General features: G+C 44.1%; 1 non-coding gene across 1 annotated transcript; it reads left to right on the top strand.

The window, feature by feature from the left end:
* Nucleotides 1-6,107: 6,107 nt before the first annotated feature.
* Nucleotides 6,108-6,180, top strand: trnat-ugu. The gene has a single exon. It is a non-coding gene; the product is annotated as a tRNA-Thr (tRNA).
* The last annotated feature ends 1,346 nt before the right edge of the window (nt 6,181-7,526 follow it).

Here is a 7,526-nt window from a genome sequence, read left to right as displayed (position 1 = left end):
ACAGAGGGCTGTTAGGGTGGGTCGATAAGTATAATAAAAGCTCAAATATACATTTTTAATTATTAAGGATATGAAGGATTAAGTGGATAAGGCATGGAAGTGGCGTCTCTGGATGATCAGATTATCCATGATCTCGTGGGATGGGGGAGCAGATAGAATGGACCATATGGATCTTATTCAATGCGTCAAGCTTATCCGTTCTAATTATTTGTTTTTTTTTCTGGTTGTCATACTTGATATCAATTTACCCACTCTCTGATTCGCTGCCTGCTTCTGTCCCGAATTTAACTCGACATCCCTCTGCCTGTAGAGTTCTCAGATTAATTAGCTGCTTGGTGTAAATTCAGACTGATGGTGAATCCAAGCTTGAAATGGAAAGCAAGTGGTGCGAATGTAAGACAGAAAGTGATAAGCTTACAGATGGCAGTACAAATGACAGAGGGCACTGATCTCCCTGTTTTTCCAATATATTAGTTACAAGAATGTGCCCAGTGCCCATTATCTTCTTCCACTGTTTCCAATCTTGTGCACTTTGTAAACCTTTGGAATGGTGCATATTTTAACACATGTTCAAATGTGAGGAAAGGGCTTTATTTTCTTTATTTCTTAATAATACTTGTAAATGCGACAGCTGTTCTGTTTCGAGCAGTGAGCGATAACATTCTCCAAAGTGAAAATCTAAGTTCCAGAAATGTTGTACAGTTCATACTTCTTTACTGAAGCAGAACCAAGCACATTTTCTCACAGGTGCATTACATTTGTTCCTCGACCAAGTCTCACAAGGTAGATTCAGCTTTACATTGATGTTTGATTTGATGGATGGGCTATCAGCATCTGGTGGGAAATTGATATTGTAACCGGGCATACCCGAATAGTTAAGAAAATGTACGAGCCGGATAGGGATCCTCGAAGCCTTTCCCTGTGCCTTCGCTGTTGTGTTGCAGTAGCAACATCGGAAGATGTCATTTCTGAGCTAACAGCTCGTCATAGTCTTAGGTGCTGGATTGAGGTTCCAGTCTCTGAGGAGGCGTAGGTTGTGCGGAAGCATGGTCGGGATGAGCTGCGTTTAAGTTGAACGCAACCAAATGTCTTTGTTGCTCGCAAACTGATCTTTGATGTGGGACAGCACAGATCGTCCATCGGGCCAGCGTCCAGGCCATGTTTCCATGGTACAGTGGCATGGATTGCCCCCAGCATGATATCGGGAAAAGCAGGCTGCGCTGCTGCTTCATGTTCCAGGCAAGTTACGTTGTTCATCCTTTTCACTGAGAGCGAATAGAGATTGTTGTACCACTGCTGCTGTGAAATCAAATCCTGCATGAATTCTAATCGCAGTTATTTGCTGTTGTGGCGAAAATTTCGATGTAAAGTTTTGTTAATTTTCTCTCATTTCCTTCATTTCTGCCCTGGAGAAGGGAACTGATGAGCTGCCTTCTCGATCCGCTGCAATCATTGCCGTGCAGGCACACCCGCATTGTTGATCAGAAGGGAAACCCAGCCCTTCGAGACTGTGATTGCTAATTGTCACTTTTCATGGGTCATTCTAATTCTGTTCTGTTTTTCCCTTATTTGAGCACTTTTCGGAAAGTGGCGTTGGACTAAACTCCCAGTATAATTGAAAGCGCAGTTTGGAATTGCCCCGCTGCCACTTGTGTGAGCAGTTCGTGACACAGACAAGTCGAGGTGTCCCACAGACAGCATTCATGCTTTGCTGTGTCTGCAACTGCATTCGCCTTGTCATTTTTGCTTTGGTTGCGCGTTAAGAGCTGTCTGTTTGGGGATTCGCTCGATACCTGAGGAGCTAACATGGTTACCTTCTTGCAGCCAAAATTCTCACTGAGAACTTGTCACGAAGAATGGTCATCGGGGTTAAAAGCAAAGTAGCCCTTTCGTCTCAGGGTGGTCTTAAACTACCAACTTTTCAGTTAATAGCCGAATGCGCTAACCGATTGCGCCACAGAGACAGGCTCCCGCAGCCTACGCAAACAAATGATTGAACTGGGGGTTAGCAACTGTAGCATCGTCAGGATGGACAGCACGTAAACAGATACTTCGGTGCACCTCGTCCATGCCGACCAGATATCCGAAATTAATTTAGCCCCATTTGCCAGCATTTGGCCCTTATCCCTCTAAACCCTTCCGATTCATGCAATCATCCAGATGCCTTTGAAATGTTGTCATTTCACCAGCCTCCACAACTTCCTCCGTCAGTTCATTCCATACACGCACCACCTTCTGCGTGAAAAATGCCCCTCAGCTCCCATTTTATTTTTCCCCTCTCACCTTAAATATATTCCCTGCAGTTTTGGACTGGCCCAGCCGGTGAAAAAAGACCTCGACCATTCACCCTGTTCATAGCCCTCATGACTTTATAAACTTCTCTAACTTCACGACATTGCAGGGAAATTTTGCCAGGCCCATTCAGCTTCACCCTGCAGTCAAAACCGCGCAACCCTGGCAAGAGCCTGATTGACAGATTTCTTCAGGCTGGAAACATCAAAGGCTCAGGGAACACTGTAGGAAAATGCTGAAAATGTGCACAGCGGTAATTAATTCAGTTTTGCACTCCGTACTTCAGTAATTTCCTCAAAAAAGTCAGGAACCACTTGGGAAAAGAATCGTATAATCCCAGTTCACAGCCGATTTGCCAACCGATAAGGTATAATTGGAAATATTCAGTGTGTGTCGCTCCAGTGGCGTAGTTGGTTAGCCCGCAGTATTTATATGACTGTGTAGAGGCGTGTGTAATGCCGAGGTTGTGAGTCCAAGTCTCTGCTGGCGCAGTTTTAATTTGTCGTGGGATAAGACGCTAAGGAGCATAGTCAATTTTGAACAAAGTTTATGGGAAATTGCCAGGTTCTGAGGGTTTGGAAATGACTCAACGATCGACAAACGTCTTGGAAATGTTCGAAATGTCAAAAAATATTTGCGGAGAGAGAATAAAAGATGATTATTTTTCAGATCGCAAACATTTCTCATATGGCTATTCAAAATTGAATTAAGTTGCGGGAAAAAGCTGTTTAACTCGCTTCAATTCAATTTGATGCAAACTCCACAGGTCATTGAAACATTCAAAAAAGGAATTTGATTTATCTCATTGAAACGTGCGAATGTTACATTCAACTTTGGTCAGAATTTTTATCAGCTTAAAATAAAGAACTGCTGAGAGGAAAGGAGGGTTCAAAATGCAAAGAGACAGAGCCTTGTTTGTGGATTTCTTGGGTGGAGTTCGGAAAGTATGAAATATTCCGAACATCGTCGGAATGTGGTCGAATCATTAAGGCACCATTTTAAAGCGGGAATTGTGCCTCTGAGCGACGGTTTCCTTCCGACTCGAGAGGGTCTAACTTTACTTTTTAATTGAAAAAATGTTCAGTTTCATTTATAGTTCTTCACGGAGAATGAATTGCCGATCTTATTCAGCTGCACGTGTACAATAAATTTCTTTAGACGTGAAGTCAAAGAAATTCGAAACTATTCCCCAACCGCCCACAGACTTTGTCTAACTGTTAAGGTGCCTCCTTAGGGACCTAGGGGTGCAGGTACATAATTCTTTGAAGTTTACACCACATATGGACAGAGAGGTTAAACAGGCTTTTAGCATGCCTACCTTCATTGCTCAATCGTTTCAATTTAGGAGTTGGGAAAGTCATATTGAGGTTGTACAGGATGTTGGTGAGCCCTCTTCTGGAATACTGTGTGCAGTTTCGGTCGCACAGTTGCAGGAGGCATATTATTAAGCTGGCAAGTGTTAAGAAGAGGTTTACCAGGATGTTGCCTGCTACGGAAGGTTTGATTTATAAAGCAAGGTTGGATAGACTTGGACTATTTTCGCTGGTGCTTCAGAGCTTGAGAGGCGACTTGATAGAAGTTTATAAAACAGTGAGACGTGGAGATAGTACTAATGGTAGTTGTCTTTTCCCGAGGATGGGAGACTTCAAGACTCGGGGACAGTTTTAAGTTGAGAGGAGATAAACTTAAGAAAAAAAAGATACGAGAGGCAAACTTTGGAATGACTGTGAATAAAACGATGGCAAGTTCCAGCAGAGAAACGGGTGGCAGAGAAACTGGTGACAGCAAAGCAGGCACGAACGTGTTTCGTTTGCCAGGGAAATTCACCGCTTCACAAAGTGGAGAACATTGAAGTGCAGCAGTGACGGCGATTATTTTGCTGGATATTCACCTTGCGAATGCTTTTTCAGCCAGTATCCCTGAATACATCACAAGTCGACAGGATGAAAGCTGCAGCAAGACGTGTGGAGCCAGTGGTGTAATTGATACGGCGTCTGACTTTGGTTTGGAAGATTGAAATGTTGTATCCTCCCTCGCTCGAGTGAAGTTGACAGTTTTTCGACCATTGCAAATTGACAGATGCTTCCGAAGAGGAATGTATGCCCAGCGCTGTTTTTGTCAGATTCTCAGCAGCTGAAGTGATTGGATCGCTGGGTTTTGGAAATTGAAAATTGAAATTGAAAGGTAAATGAGTAACATGAGTGTGGGGCTACTTCAACTCACTGTCTACTTCATATCCCAGCTCATGGCAACGGTACCCATTGTCAGGAGAAACTGCTTGTGTTCCACATAAAGCTGCCTTTTGTCGGGGAACCTTGTGTACGGTGGGAGAAGCGGGTCGAACAATGTGTGAAAATCACAAAGACTGACACTGAGTCACACATTAAACGGTATAGTTGATGTTGTTAACTTGCTCGCCCAGCTGGCTTGTTTCCGTTCAGACGTTTCGTCACCATGCTAGGTAACATCATGAGTGAGACTTCCGATGAAGCGATGTTCTACTCCACTTGGAATTTATACTGTCCGGTCTGTTGCGGTGAGTTCTGTCATTTCCCGTTCTGTTCTGTATGGGTTGTGTATATTGGGTCCAATTCTATATGTTTGCTGATTGCATTATGGATTGAGAACCATGCCTTTAGGAATTCCCATTTGTGTCTATATTTGGTTTGGGCTACTACGGTTATGTTGTCCCAGTTAAACTGATGGCCTTCATTATCCGAGTGTACTGATATTAGGGAAAGTTCGTCGTGTCATTTTGCTGCTAGCTGAAGTTCATGTATTCCGATGGCTCGTTTCCTTCCTGTCTCTCTGGTATAATGTTTGTGGCAGTCGTTGCACGGTATTTTGTAAACTATGTCGGTTCTGCATGTCGTGGGAATGGGGTCTTTAATCCTTGTGAGTGTTTGTCGTAGCATGCGTTGGGCTTGTGTGCTACAGTAATTCCTAGTGGTCAGTTCTGATACGTTCTTGATGTATGGCAGTGTAGCCAGTGTGTTAGGGCATAATGTGTCCTCTGCGTGTTGCTATTTAGTAGGCACCTGCGGATGAAATTGCAGGGATATCCGTTCAAAGCAAAGATTTTGTATTGGTGTTCTTCCTCTTTCTGTATAGTTCTGGGTCGTGGCAATGAGTGGTGGCCCGTTTAAACATTGTCCCGACACAGCTTAGTTTGTGGACCACTGACCTGAGTTAGTTGCCAAATTAAAAGTTTCGGAACCCCTCGAGGCACTGAACCGAGTTGTGATGTGCAAAGGACAACACACAAAGGAGAGTCCTTGTGTGATTGATCCAATGTGATCTGTATACCAGGGTAAACAGTGAAGACTGGTCTTCAGCACTCACATTTAGCCTGGCTCCACTCGGCCCACAGTCAACGCTCACAAACTACCATTGCACTTCACTTTTCCTGACCTCCCCTCTATTCTTGTTTTAAACTGATTACACGTCAGGCAGTTGCTGCTGGCATTGCAGATGTGGAACTGTAACATGGAGTGAATCGATTTTGACTGGTCAATGACATAATTCTGCTTCTAAAGATCAGTCAATATTTCGTATTTATTCCTGTAAATGTTAACCATTAACAGGCTATGGCAGTGAAAGCACTGGATCATAATCACTGGACTACCAGGAAAGATCTGTTTATGTCACTCAGGACACTCTGATTCGGCCTTGCATTCTCCCGTCCTTCTGCACGTGATGCCCCTCTGCTCTGTTTCGGTTTTGTTCCGTCTTGGTTCATAAAACACAAGGTCTCCAATTATCTATTACTTTGTCGTTTCTAATACATGAGATCCTCTTTCCAAATTTGTCGGACTGGCTCCGTGGCTCAGTGGTTAGAGCACTGGTCTTGTAAATACCAGGTCGTGAGTTCGAGTCTCACTGGGGCCTGTTGTATACTCGCTCCTTCCAAATCAACAAGAACCCGTCCAATCTTATCTGAAATTACGGCAACACCATTTCCTCCACAGGCGAGAAATGTGTTTGAAATTCCACTTTCCTGTTTGTCCGACCACATACTTGAGGAAAGTGGGTTCGGAATAGCAAGAAGCAGCTGACATGAGCGACGTTTGACCAGAAGAGCGAGGTCAAGCAGGAAAACTGCAGAGTGACAGGTGAACAGCGGGGGAGGAACACAAACCCACGGCAGCCGCCGAGTTCTTCCTTTGGTTGCTGTAAACAGATTCTAGTTTTGAAGTCTGAAATGGGACAATAGAGCCAAGTGAGTGAAATTCTGCTTTCTGGGGGTTGCTCTCTCCTAAAGCCTCTGGAACTCTCGGTGGAAGGTGTCCTTGTTTGTTTCCTTCTGTGTGTGAAAATGAGGTTCACTTTCCCGACGGGGCATGAACACAGTTTTCCCATCTTAAACTTCAGTCTCATTGGTAGTGATGCGTGAGATTAAAATGTTACAGGGAAAATGACATTGAAATGAACACTTGAAACATGACAGCACACAAGGCTAAAAGGACAAGTGATGGAAACTGGGATGATCGGCCTCTTTCCATACTGTAAAAACTCAATGATGCGATCATTTTGCAGGAGCAACTGATTACCAATGAAATAAAAGCCGGAAGCTGTGTTATTAAGAAATGATGCAAGTCTACTTGTTCCCAGGTGGTCTAGTGGTAAGGGTACAGTAGTTTCACCACTGTTGCCTGGACTCGAGCCCTGGTCAGGGAGTGAGGATTTACTGTCCTCACAATAACAGCAGCAAAGGCCGAGCAGTGCCTGGAGGGAATCCTTTTAATGTCTCGGATCAATGAATGTCCTGGCCCCTTGAAGAAGGGAAGGTAGTTTAACTGTCTCTACTCAGTCGGACAGTTCACCCTTCATGTGCCTCTGATTCCCAGTTCTAGAGATTCACAAAGTTGAGACGAGTGGATTTTTTTTAAAAATTCTGTTTCCTTTCCATTCCAAGGAGCTGCAGTGGTTGAGTGGTTTGGGAAGTTAAAAGGTACCAAATGGCAGTGTATGGGACTACTTCAGCTTCCACTCCTCTGATGACGCTGGGACACTGACTCCAATGTTCTCAGTAACATTTACTGATGTGAGGCAGTGAAACAATTCCTGCAGATCAGATTCAAACAGGGCATCAGAACAGTGAGAAAGATGAGCTTGGATTTTTAAAGAAGTTGCAAATTGTGCTTCAGCCACAGAGACAGGGAGAGTGACGTCATTAACCCATGGCGTCATTCCCGTGCAGAAAGAAGCCGTTCAGCCCATTGAATCCACGGCGA

The sequence above is a fragment of the Rhincodon typus genome, unplaced genomic scaffold (assembly GCF_021869965.1).
Source record: "Rhincodon typus isolate 14 unplaced genomic scaffold, sRhiTyp1.1 hic_rhity00010609, whole genome shotgun sequence".
In the NCBI taxonomy this organism is placed as follows: Eukaryota; Metazoa; Chordata; class Chondrichthyes; order Orectolobiformes; family Rhincodontidae; genus Rhincodon; species Rhincodon typus.
The sequence above is the reverse complement of the archived record's forward strand: the minus strand, read 5'-3'. Positions and strand labels throughout refer to the sequence as shown.